This window comes from Manacus candei, unplaced genomic scaffold, assembly GCF_025592945.1.
Source record: "Manacus candei isolate 608988 ecotype Guabito, Panama unplaced genomic scaffold, ASM2559294v1 h1tg000065l, whole genome shotgun sequence".
NCBI lineage: Eukaryota > Metazoa > Chordata > Aves > Passeriformes > Pipridae > Manacus > Manacus candei.
In genome coordinates, this window is record NW_026138113.1 from 8,830,613 (window position 1) to 8,842,500 (window position 11,888).

At 36.4% G+C, this 11,888-nt stretch overlaps 1 long non-coding RNA gene across 2 annotated transcripts in view; it reads right to left on the reverse strand.

Annotated features, from left to right (window-relative positions):
- Positions 1-2,698: 2,698 nt before the first annotated feature.
- LOC127479052 (uncharacterized) overlaps positions 2,699-11,888 on the reverse strand; it is a 25,228-nt gene continuing 16,038 nt past the window's right edge. The window contains exons 3-6 of one of the 2 annotated variants that reach the window (XR_007907444.1): positions 7,715-7,762; positions 4,775-4,882; positions 4,160-4,202; positions 2,699-2,956 (exon numbers count right to left, since the gene is read on the reverse strand). This is a non-coding gene — a long non-coding RNA (uncharacterized LOC127479052). Of the gene's footprint in view, positions 2,957-3,222; positions 4,038-4,159; positions 4,203-4,774; positions 4,883-7,714; positions 7,763-11,888 lie in introns of those variants that run through there. The other variant, XR_007907445.1, reaches the window with a different exon arrangement.

An 11,888-nucleotide genomic window follows, 5' to 3' on the forward strand; every position in this document is an offset into this window, starting at 1 on the left:
ACAAATAAAGGTTAACAATAATTGCATTGATAATTCAATTTCTTTGCTGAATATAAGGTACACCATGGGTCTTTTTCCTGCAAACAGGAATAAAACAAAGAACACTTACAGATGACAGCCCTTACACAGGTACAGCTGCACCACACACACTCATTACAATAATCACGGCGTTAACCGTGTTACTGGTACCCAATTTCTGAGTAGTTTGGGCATGAGGCATCCAAAAGTGGACAGACAAGCGCCTCTTACGCATATAAACAGCCAAGAATATTTCAGAAAGAAAGCAATGGATAAACATTTAGGCGGTGTTATACCTGCTTTGATAAATCACATTATTTCCTGAAATAAAAATGGTCATTGCACGTGTGCCAAACTAGTCAGCTCCTAATTTTATTTGGGTTCTTTGCTGGTGTTTTGGGTTGTGGATTTGGGGTATATTTTTATATAAAATTTGTTTAAAATAAAGCCCCAAGTCAGTCTTGGTATAATTTTTTTAGCTAGTGAAGTTATGAACCCCTGAAAAAAGGTGTTTTTAATGGAAAGGCTGACAACCCCTTAAGTGTAGTGCTGTGAATGATGGCACCTTGATCAGAGTTGGGGAAAACATTCAATGTGATATAAGCCACTGAACTAAGTTGTAAAATGACAAGGACTGAGTGAACAGTTTTTAATACAGATAATATTGTTCATGTAGTCTATAAATATAGAATTAAATGTTGACCTCTATATCCCATGTCAAAAGTCAAAGTCAGTGTCAGCACATATTGTTTTTATTTGTTTCAAGAGAAAAATAGATCAACAACATTAACCTCACAATGAACAGAGAATTGAATGAATTAAAAAGCAGTACCCCATAAATCCCTTTCCTTTTATTGGCACAGTGATAAAAATGCCTAGGGCTTAGAGGAAAAGGGTAGTCTCAGACACTAGTCTGAGATGCTCTATGTACACAGAGCTGTACATCACATGCTAAAACAGAGGAACAGAGATATTAAGATTTGTGCAGTCTCATATAATACACAATATCCATCAAATTGCATCATAACATCGTGCAAAACAGGGCATGTCAGATATCCCTAAGATGAGTAGGTTATCACAAAACTATTTTAAAGCAACTTTAGCTTTCCACCTACATTTGAAAAACACATTTCACAAAAGAGATTAAATACACCAAAAAAAGAGACTTTATTCAATACCATCCGTACTTGCAGGATATCAATAATTTAAGACATCACCTGGAACAAGCTCCATTGTGCTTAGAGAGTTACCAGCTTCACTGGTTGGGTATCTCTTTAAATTGTTGGCTCATTGTGATAGGACTGAGGGATATGACATTTTTCTCCTGTTTAAAAAGTCATTTTTTTCAAAACACCTCATAATAATAAAGGCCCCTATTTCACAATGCCATAGTAAATTTGACAGTTAACTAAAATGAGCAGTTTCAATTGCAAATTCAGTTTAATTGCAATTTTTAGTGCTGCATAATTAAACTGAAAATGTTCTAAAACGATTCACACAGTCAAAACCAGGACAGAAACAAAAGCACGTTCACAACATTGGTTTAGGGTTTTCTAATCAATTTCTAGGGAAGCTCACAAAAAGTAACATTTAAAACCACATCAGTTTAACAAAAGAAAAGGAATGGTATCATCTGAAAAATTCAGCTGTTAGTTTTTGTTTACATTTTCTTATCCTCCTGCAGCTTGTAGGATATACACAAATTCTTTTGGTTTACTGCTTCAGTGATTATCTGCTAGCAATGTTGCATCATGTGAAAAACATTTTACAGCATTTGCACTGTGTACTAAACACACAAAGGCAACTAATTACAACGTTTGTCAAATCTGGAGCGTGTTCTGTGGTAGCTTACTGGAACCAAATAGCATTTTTCTTCTTGAAATGGGCTGGCTGACTTTGAGTTTCACCAGTAAAGTGTAGGCTTGGAGTGAAATCTTGACTCACACAAACTGCTGAAGGCTGGTATGCTGAAACTAATCTATATCTTGGTGAGAAAAGCCTTCTCAGGCTTGAACGTTCATAAGGGTTGAAAGAATTTTACAGCTGGCTATAAAGAGCAACTTTTCTGCTCCACATGTATTCATGCAGCTTCTGGGCAGAACCAGTCATGGTGCTTTTCATAGCTGGATGATCAGAAGACTTCTCTATAACTTCTAGTAAAGAGGGAAAGACATGTATTTTATTACACTAAAGCATTATTGGTGTGTAGGGCAATATTGAATGGCTGTATAAAGCAAGTCACTGAAGGTCTTGCTAAGCCTGTAAACTCAGTCATAGTTTCACACAGAAAAATAATGTTCAAACAGGGAAAGTACTTTGTAAGACTCATGGTTGATAAAATTAAATTCAGCCTTGGTTTTAAATGATCTGCTTGTGATTTGAAGAACACTGCCTACTGCAGGAAAGAGGATGGTGAGTTTGTTTCAAGGGCCTAAAAAAAGAAATAAAATACTTTTTCCCTCTTTTTATGATTATTTGATTCCTTATTCCATTAAGCAAACTTACATATTGGGAATGTTATAATATTGTAAGTTTGAAGTTCAGCTGCTACAATAGTCTGGTAACAGAAGCATCAGTTCTCTAGCTGAATAATACGTGAGTTTATGGTTGGTGGTGGTTCTCCACTGAACAACAAAATTAAGGTTTTGCTTTATGATTTGTGCCAAGGGGGCTAGGCAGGGGCCTGGTAACGTGGGCAGCTGCCAGTCTGCACCAGAGACTATCAGGATGGACAACAGAAATGAATTTTTGCAGAAGGAGAATGGAAAAGAGTCGCAGAACTACAGGAGCTGGATCTTCAGGAGCATCCCAGGAGACTGTCCAGACTGGAGCTCTCAGGCAGGAGCTCAGCAGAGAGATCAATGTGTGAATGATGCTGCATCCTCCTCCTTGGTCTCATCCCATCAGAGCCATCCTTTAACTTGTTTAACTTGTTGCTCTGAAATGTCAAATAGCAATAACTTCACCGATTAAAAATAACAATTTTTCAATACGTCTATAAAAGCAGTGATCATATTTGTTAAACTGGTAACCATACTGCTTAACATAATTCCAACACTAACAAGACACAAAACACAGACAACTTAAAACATTAAGAAAGATTCAAGCATATGAACAGGAAATACAAAAATGATTGACAGTGGCTGTTGATATTAATTGATAAAAACAAAGTTTATTTGTAAATAACAGTATCCCAATCTCATAATAATTTACAATTTAAGAAATTCAGCACTCAAGCCTGCAATATGAATTTCCTGTTTGCCATTTTCTCCCACAGTTTTGAAAGCTTTCTTATGCTTGTTGTACAGCTGGGAAGGTTCTTTCTCCAAACATCACCCAAGAAGTTTGGCATCACTCGTGGCACAGTAAATTGCACAGATACATTAGCTGGGATAAATGAATCAGCTCAAGTCCTGGTATAGATGCTGTTATAGATTACAAATGGCTTATCAATATGTACAGAGTGTCTATGGTTTTTGACATTTCTTATTTAGTTTTGAAATACATAGATAACTATTCAAAGGCACAGCATTAAACTCACATAGCCTTTTTTTCTAAGAAGTCTTGAGTGTCAAATGACAATACTCCAGATTTATCAAAAAAATAAAGATGTGATCAGGTTATGCAATGATCCACTTAAGCTCAGCGAACTAATAAAAAAACCCAGTTATTGTGTTCACTATTATTTATTACTATAATTATTTCAATAATAATGAAATGCAGATAAGTATTTGGCTAGTTGAAATTTTAGCATGAGCTCCAAAAATTTCACACACATATAAAGCATACTGATTCCAAATATGGAGAAGCAAATTAGCAGATAAGCATTGTAATAATCATTAGTTAAAATTCTCCCATACGAGCTAGTGTCAGCTTCCACTTTCAGAGCCAAGGAAAATATTCATAAGCTTTTACTTCTTGTAATAGAGAATTCACTGTTAACTAGGATTCAGATCCCATGTGTTCAGTCTCCCTACAGACATGAGTCCTCCTTTAGGGTTTCTATCAAAAAGCTCTCACTGGTAACAAAAAATAATAAAAATATACCGTGACAAAATGCATTCCATCAGTAGGATCCAAGGGTATTAAAACCTGTAACAGCAGCTGCAGGAAAAAGAAAAAAATCAAATGTGCAGCCTACCTTCATTCCTTGAAGCCAGAGTCATCTGAGAGAATATTATTTTCTATTAAAATATAAAACATGCAATTATTGATTCTTCCTGCATACTTTTAACATCTTATATACCATACATTTAGACACATATTTTTACACTTTCCATTAAAATAACAGCTAGATGATAACAAGGTAAGATAGACCAATTTAAAATCTTGTAAGGCCATTAAGAACTTACTACTAGAAAAACAGAAATTAAGCACTACATTTTCACATCTGGGCTTGCAGAAATAGCTTTTGCAACTCTCATGCTTGTCTCTATAAATGTGCTCTTATTGTCAGCCTTTTGATCTATTTGAAGAGAAATAAGGACAACCACAGAGCTACATGTGTCACTCAAAACCAACAACATGCTCTGTGATATCAAGGAAAACTAAATAAGAGCCTTGACCTGCTAATAAAGGGATGGGAGGGACTCATTAAATCCAACAGCAAAACCAGGTAGGAACCAGTGCAATCCAGGACTCGTGCCTCCCATTTACACTGCAATACATGGGTGGGATCTGGTTTACTACAGATCACCTGGGAGGAAAGAAAGGGAATCTCGAGCAATAAAAGAGCCAAAATGAATAAAGTGCTCACAGGTACTGTTGCTTCGCTGACGTTGGAGAACAGAGCGAGGGGGGGTTGTCACAGTTCCAATGTCCCCCAAATGTTGCTGCTACAGGAGTTCTGCCCCTTCAGTGCAATCTGAAAAAAATAATTCATATACAATACCTAGCACATTGACAAGCCAAAGATTTTTATTATTACTTTCTTATTTTTACCCATTTACGGTTGCAAATTAATGGAATTACATGAGACTGAAGCCAATGACAACTGCTAATCTGTAAGCAACAACAAGCAAGGAAAAGCTGATAGGAGTACAGCTGTTTTATTTTAATTGAGGAATGATTTTATGTTGGAAGCACTCAATATTCACAGCAAATTAAAAATAATGAAGTGAATTGATACCAATGATATTTTTTTTACCTACTATCCCTTTGTAAATCTATTTCTTCACACAAATTGACATGTCTAATTGATACATACGCTATTATTCCTCATTAGTAGGCTGAATAAAATAATTCTTGATTAAATTTATTGCAATTTACAATCCAGCATAATGCTTGCAAGCTATAAAAGTCAATCAACAGGAAACAGAAAAAAACCAGATGACATTATTACTTCTTATATATACACAATAATCTCATGTGCTTCATGGAACCTTCCTAAGCATTTCATTGCTTCTCAGGAGTTAAGGCCTGTCTCCAACAGGTCACTTCATTTTTCATATGACCATAAATATATTCCAGTACAGTCTGAGTTTTTTGATAAATATCACCTCTAATAAGCAAATTATTTGTGTATTTAGCAATCTGTCAGAAGTTGTCTGGAAGAGTTAGTCTTCTACTAACACTCAAACAAAATTATGCAGAAAAGCTGATGATTTACTTTGTCTGGATCAGGGCATTCAATTTATATTGTGTTATCACTGTGCCAAAAAGTTCAACCAAGTAGCAAAAATTCAGAATTCCAATGAAACAAAGAAAGTCCATAGCAAATCTGACAAGAAAAATATATATTCTATGATGCAAAATTTCCAACCAAAAGGCAAATTGAATCAATGGCAGGTCAGTCTGTTCTGTATAATTCTAACTTATTCCACACCTTGCCCTGGACTCTACAATTTTGTAGGAAATTCTTTGGTATTATGAAACTAGCAGAACACCTATTATGTTACTCTCTTCTCTAATGGCAAGAAAAGTATGTTATGACCAGAACATTTCTATGGCCTATTGCTCCTATTTCTCTGGAGAATGCAACAGCTGGCACAGGATTGCTGCCCTTGCTGACACTGGGCTTCAGAACTGAGCAATAATTTACCCAGAAATGCAGTAAATATATGCTATATCTTGTACAGACACAGAACAGTCATCCTAATTTTGTCATCTTAATAAAATTTCTTTTTGAAGAGCTTCTGATGCCCTGACTGTGTCTCTGCCCTGATTGTAGTCTGTATCTCAACTTGTCCAGATAAGCTGAAAGAAATTGCTGAAAAAATCATATATTATTGCATAGGACCACAGCTTTGGAATTAAAACCTAACCTGTAAAGGGAATGTTTTCCATTCAAATTACATACCATGTTCTTTGTAAGACCTTAAATAAAACCTTATTTTCAAAAAATTAATCTGGATTTTATTTTACAGATATTTTAGATTCACAGTTGCATTTTTATGCAACATAATTCCACTAAATAATGTTTCTTTTGTTGCTACTTGTGAATTTTGATAAAATCTTTGTAAAAGGCAATAGATCTCGATTCAGAAAGACCGCTGACATTTCAGAACCAGTCCTTACATTTCAAAAAATATGAGGAAGACATACTATCAGCAACAAAACCAGCTGTTTCAGGATTCATCTACTATTTGATACGTGTTACTCAGTACAGTAAACAACCTATCTGCCAGCAGTAAAAAATCAAAGAGCTCTGTGCTGACTGAAGAGCATCTTTTAAAGAACTTAGGATGTGGCCCAAAAAGCAGCCCTTAGAAGCAGGCACAGGTGTTCTGGTGTTCCCAGGGAAACGTGCCATTTCAGAGAAAGTGCTGTCACCCAGAGCTGCACAGAGCCCACATCTGAGATTACCTTTAAGGGTGACTAAAAGTATTTCCAACAACTGAACCATCCATAACAGAGCAAAAATAATCAGGAACTATGGCAACCAGTGAGCCCTATTTAAACTGAATTCTAATGTATATCCTCCATATCACTTTTACCCTCTGCTGTCAAAGGTGACTAATTCGTTAAATCTTTCCAGCCTACTTCTCTGGACAATATATGAAAAATAAGATGGATATCCAGTTCATTCCTTCTGATCCAGGGTGCTCTCCAGGTCTGCACACACCCAGAGAGGGTAAAGGCACCATCAGCTGTGCCAGGCCATGGAAAATGAGCTGGCACAGGACTGTGGGCAGCCACCATGCAAGGGAACAGCAGGGATTTGTGTGGTTGGAAACATCACAGCTGGGTGTGATGTCCCAGGGTGGGCCAGCTCAGCAGCAGAGCCACAAAGCAGACCTTCATATTTCAACAGGCATTATCTTGTCATCCCTTTTAATCTAGGAATACCATATGGAGAAAAACATGATGGCAAAGATTATGATCAGTCTTAAATACACCTTTTTCATTCAGCTCTAACAAACTCAATAGGAAGACTATTTCATAGAAGAGCACAACAAATTGAAATTCAATAGTTTAGTTAATCCAAGCATATTGAAATAAAATTATACATACATATATATCTATATATACACACATGAGTGTGTGTGCACAGTGAGGGAGAAGCTTCTGCCTTCTTATACATATGATTTCTATTATAGAGTTTGGGTAAGGAATGTAATATCACAGCTCTTTAAAGTTCAAGGATATTAAGGAATGCTTTTAGCTGCAAACATAAAAACAAACCAATACATCTATAACAGATTTGTAATTTTTAAATCTTAATAACATTTGAAATTAATAAAAAAAAATCACTCACTTTATTATATTCACCACCACAGAAGACAAAGGTATTATCCAGTTGAGTCTATACCAAAAGGAAACGCACACATTAATATCCGCCATTTGATACATATTCCAAACACAAGAAGTAACAAATTTGGTGACAAAACTGTCAAAATATGTTCCACAAATACATTGGCAAGAGATCTGGACATACTAAAGAAATTCAGTGAAACAAAATAGGTGCCAAATGGGGATGTTTGACAGAGTGTTCAAAAATACATTTAGACCAAAGCAGGAACACATCCAACAGAGCGATTCTCTACATAAATTATCATGAAACTATTAGAAATAATTGGCCAGTGATTTCAAAATATTACATATACTTTTAATGTTATCAAAGAGCTGTGTTGTGAACCATGTGTGATTTCTTGGCAATTGAATTTTTGGCCACGCAACAGCGTTTTTAGACGCAAGTGAAAATACTATATCCCATACTGTAAGTCAATCTGTAGTCTTTGAAACTGAGTGGAGCTTCCAAATGCTTTGAAAGGCTGTTAGGGGAAATACTGTGGAAGTCTGGATACTCTGGGAGGCTGCAGAGCACAGCCCTTGCAGGGGCTCTGCTGAACAGACGCCTTCCCAAGGCTGAAGAGAGCCTGGATAATGAAGATGTCATGGCCAACCATTCCAACAGTGTCCCAAACCACCACATCAGTGTAGGCCCTATGTCTCTACAAGTCTAATAAGAGCAGATTAATTTATACACAATGCTGTAATACAGGCATTTCTTAATAAAATAAAGTCATCTCAGCGTTTTCAGATACTTTTTTAAATGTAGATAACCACTGTGGAGACACCTGCAGATGGTGAATGAATGGGGTCAGAGGTTCTGCCCTGAAGAGCTACCTGTTCACACCCTTCACACACATGAAATTCAAATTAATACTGTTTAAGAGTTCTCAAGAAATATACACTTTATAACAGACAAAATCTGATCAAGTCAAAGTAGACCACTCAGAAAGAAGACAACAAGGTGCCAGAGCAGCCTCCTTCAGCCCTGACTTGCAGATCAGCTAAATGCTTTCATCTTGAGCATGCCCTGACATTTACAGTGTCTGCTCAGATCAAGCTGGAAGCTTAAGGCTCAAAGTATCTGGGGTTAAAATCTGGCCCCCCTGAAGTGTATGCAAATATATTCACCTACTTCACCAGGACCCGTTATAATCTACAAAGGTTTTAACATCACATTGATCTGGGCCTCCCATTAGGGCATTGAGCCAAGTGAATTATATTTGTCATATGTTCATTCTCAAAAACGTTGGGTTGATTTTTTTAAAAACATTTTTATATGCACATTGTGGAATTCCCTCATTATTATCCTATCTCAAAGAAACACATCTCAAACATGAGGCAGCACAAGGTAAGATTTGTGATTGTCCTTAACTTCTGGCAAGTTCATTCCTTACACTTGAAATGAGACTCTGAGAAAGCCCTCTCCTGCACAGACAAGCTTTTTCCTAGTCCAGAAAGATCAATTTTCCTGAACAGCCACAAAATAAAAGGCAAAGAGATATAACTTAAATAGCCCATAACTCCATTTATTCCACTGCAATGAGAACTTTCCTGAAAAGTCTCGTCCAGTGCTTGCTATCACTTCTCCTTATTCATTTTGACATTCTCAAGGGCTGCTTCCAGCTCCTGACATCCCTCCCCAGAGCTGTCCCAGGCTGTTGGTGGGCTCCTGCACTCCCCCATGGTTCCAGCTCATCTGGGAGCAGGGCAAGGAAAAGCTCTGACTTCTGCTGCAGTAGAAGGTGGCATGAATTTGGTGGCTGCCTTTAGTCCTGGGCAAAACATTCCAGTTTTGGACATCAACCTAAAAATATATGCCAGCATAGATAAGGATTTTTACTTCTTATTGTAAGCTCTATTCTGCCAAAGGATCGTGGTTTTTAGCTATGAACTATACCTTTTTGGAACTGGTTTTAGAGCTTTCAGATAGGTATTTTTTGTTGGACAAATAAATTTCCTAAAAAAAAAAAAATTACTATCAGGAAAGCAGACTGAGTTATCTAAATGAGCATTTTTTTAATTCTGCGTGAGCTCTTGAAATTTAACATCCCTTTAAGCAGTATTAACTTTTAAGTTGCCATAAAATCAAATAATTGTATTTATTAATTTGTTTTAATTACCAAGCACAGATAAGCATATGTCCTACTTAGCCTGGGAAAATCTGAACGCACACCTGCTCCAACAAGCAGTCTGTAAAATGAGACGTGAGGAAAATATTTGAATTACATTTCCCTGTTCCAACATACCATTTTTAAAAAGCACTTTCAACACTGAACTAGGCCTTTACAGTTAAGGCATTTTACAAGATGATACTGAGCTATGTTTCCTGTCTATGAAGAAGGCACCAGCATATAAAATGGTAGTGAATTTGCATTACCTCCAATCCATCATTCTTTGAGTGCGCAGGAAAAACTGTGAGACCTGCTGCAACAAAGCACAGCCTTGTGTTGACAGATTCTTATTTAAGTGACTGTGAATACAACAATTCCACAAATAATTTGTCAAGTGTGTGGCTGAACTAGCTCTGAACCCTGATAAATACCAACTCTCCTCACTGCTACAAAGGCATGATGTTCTGTGTGCGGGCAGTGAGTAACAAGCACCAGGATTTAACAATCGATGCTACTATATTTCTCTTTTCTTTGCGGTTAAAAAAGCCTTGAAGGGTGGCTCTTTCAGCAGTGTTAAGTACTAGTGGTGGCTATGCCTTGCAAATCTAAGTAATACACTGCAGGCTGAGGTGAAAGGAAATAGCACACTGCATCCATTTTTAGCTGCATTTAAAACATATGGGTTATGTTCTCTGGTGAAAAACACTCTTTACTGTATAGTTAGCAGACTCTTGTTTAATACAGGCTATTATTAAATGGACCTCTTTCAAGTTATGATAATAGGACATCTACTTTGCTGCTTTTTGCATCCTAAGGCATACATTTGGGCTGGGGTAATTCAAGAGAAGAGTCTCTTTTAGGAAAAATAACTCAAACTCTAGGGGAACACATGTACATATTAATAGGGGGAAAAAACACTCCTTCCAGGTATTCTGTTGAAATCAAGATTGCATTTTTCTATCATGCAGTGCATTCTAAAGGCATTATGGATGTGCAAGAAAAAAAATCATTTTTAAAGAAATGTAAATCTAATCAGTCTTGAAGCTAGCAATATATACATAAATGTCTCTTGCAGACATAATTTAGTATGCATTATTAATTTATTTTTCATAAAGCTTTCCAGCTACAAAAAGGATAAGTGGAAATGTGCACCCACATTGACGATAATGTTCATTTGTCAGGCAGGAGGGAACATATTAACAAATTTCCCCCTCCTGAAATCCCAACCTAAAGGATGTTCAGAAGCTTTTTTGCAGAAAGACCAGACATGCCTATTGCAAACAACGTTATTCCAGGCATTAGAATAAAAGACCAACCTTTAATGGGACCTGAACTTCAGCATGCTATTTGCAAGGCAAAACTGTTACAAACTCTGGACAGCAGAACATTATATCATATAAGTCAATTATATTTATACTTTTGACTATAAAATACCAGCGCCTATAGAAATAATGAGGGGTGTGACTATTAACTAGTCCCAATGTAAAATGCTAATTATTTATTGTTTATAAAGCAATTTCAAATAAAGCAGAACTCATACAATAGTGCCATCATGATTTTCCAGTCATTAACTTAACCAGAATTTGCATTTTGGGACTATAGCCAGTGACTTACATGCACTACTTAAGTCATTTTTCAAACACCCTGTCCCATCTTAATCTATTCATCATTAATCACATTTGGTCACTTTACATACAGAACACTATTCAGATGAAAGATAAAAGAAATACATTAATAAAATTAAAGCTAGAGTGAATACTTCAAAATATAAAGATGGTGGACTAATATGGTTATCAAAGCAATTATACATAATGCCTATTAAAACAGACTTGTCTGAGCAAAAGTTCTGAGAGTTTTTGAGGGGTTTTATTCCAGAGCACTTAGAAAGCCACCTTTGTACTTTGTGCCTTGCAAACATCTCTGGTTACAAAGCAAAAATACTCAAATTCCATACTTTTTATGAAATAGGAGAAGAAAATATTGGTAGCTGTTTGCTTGCCAATACAGTTACAATTTTAGATCTGT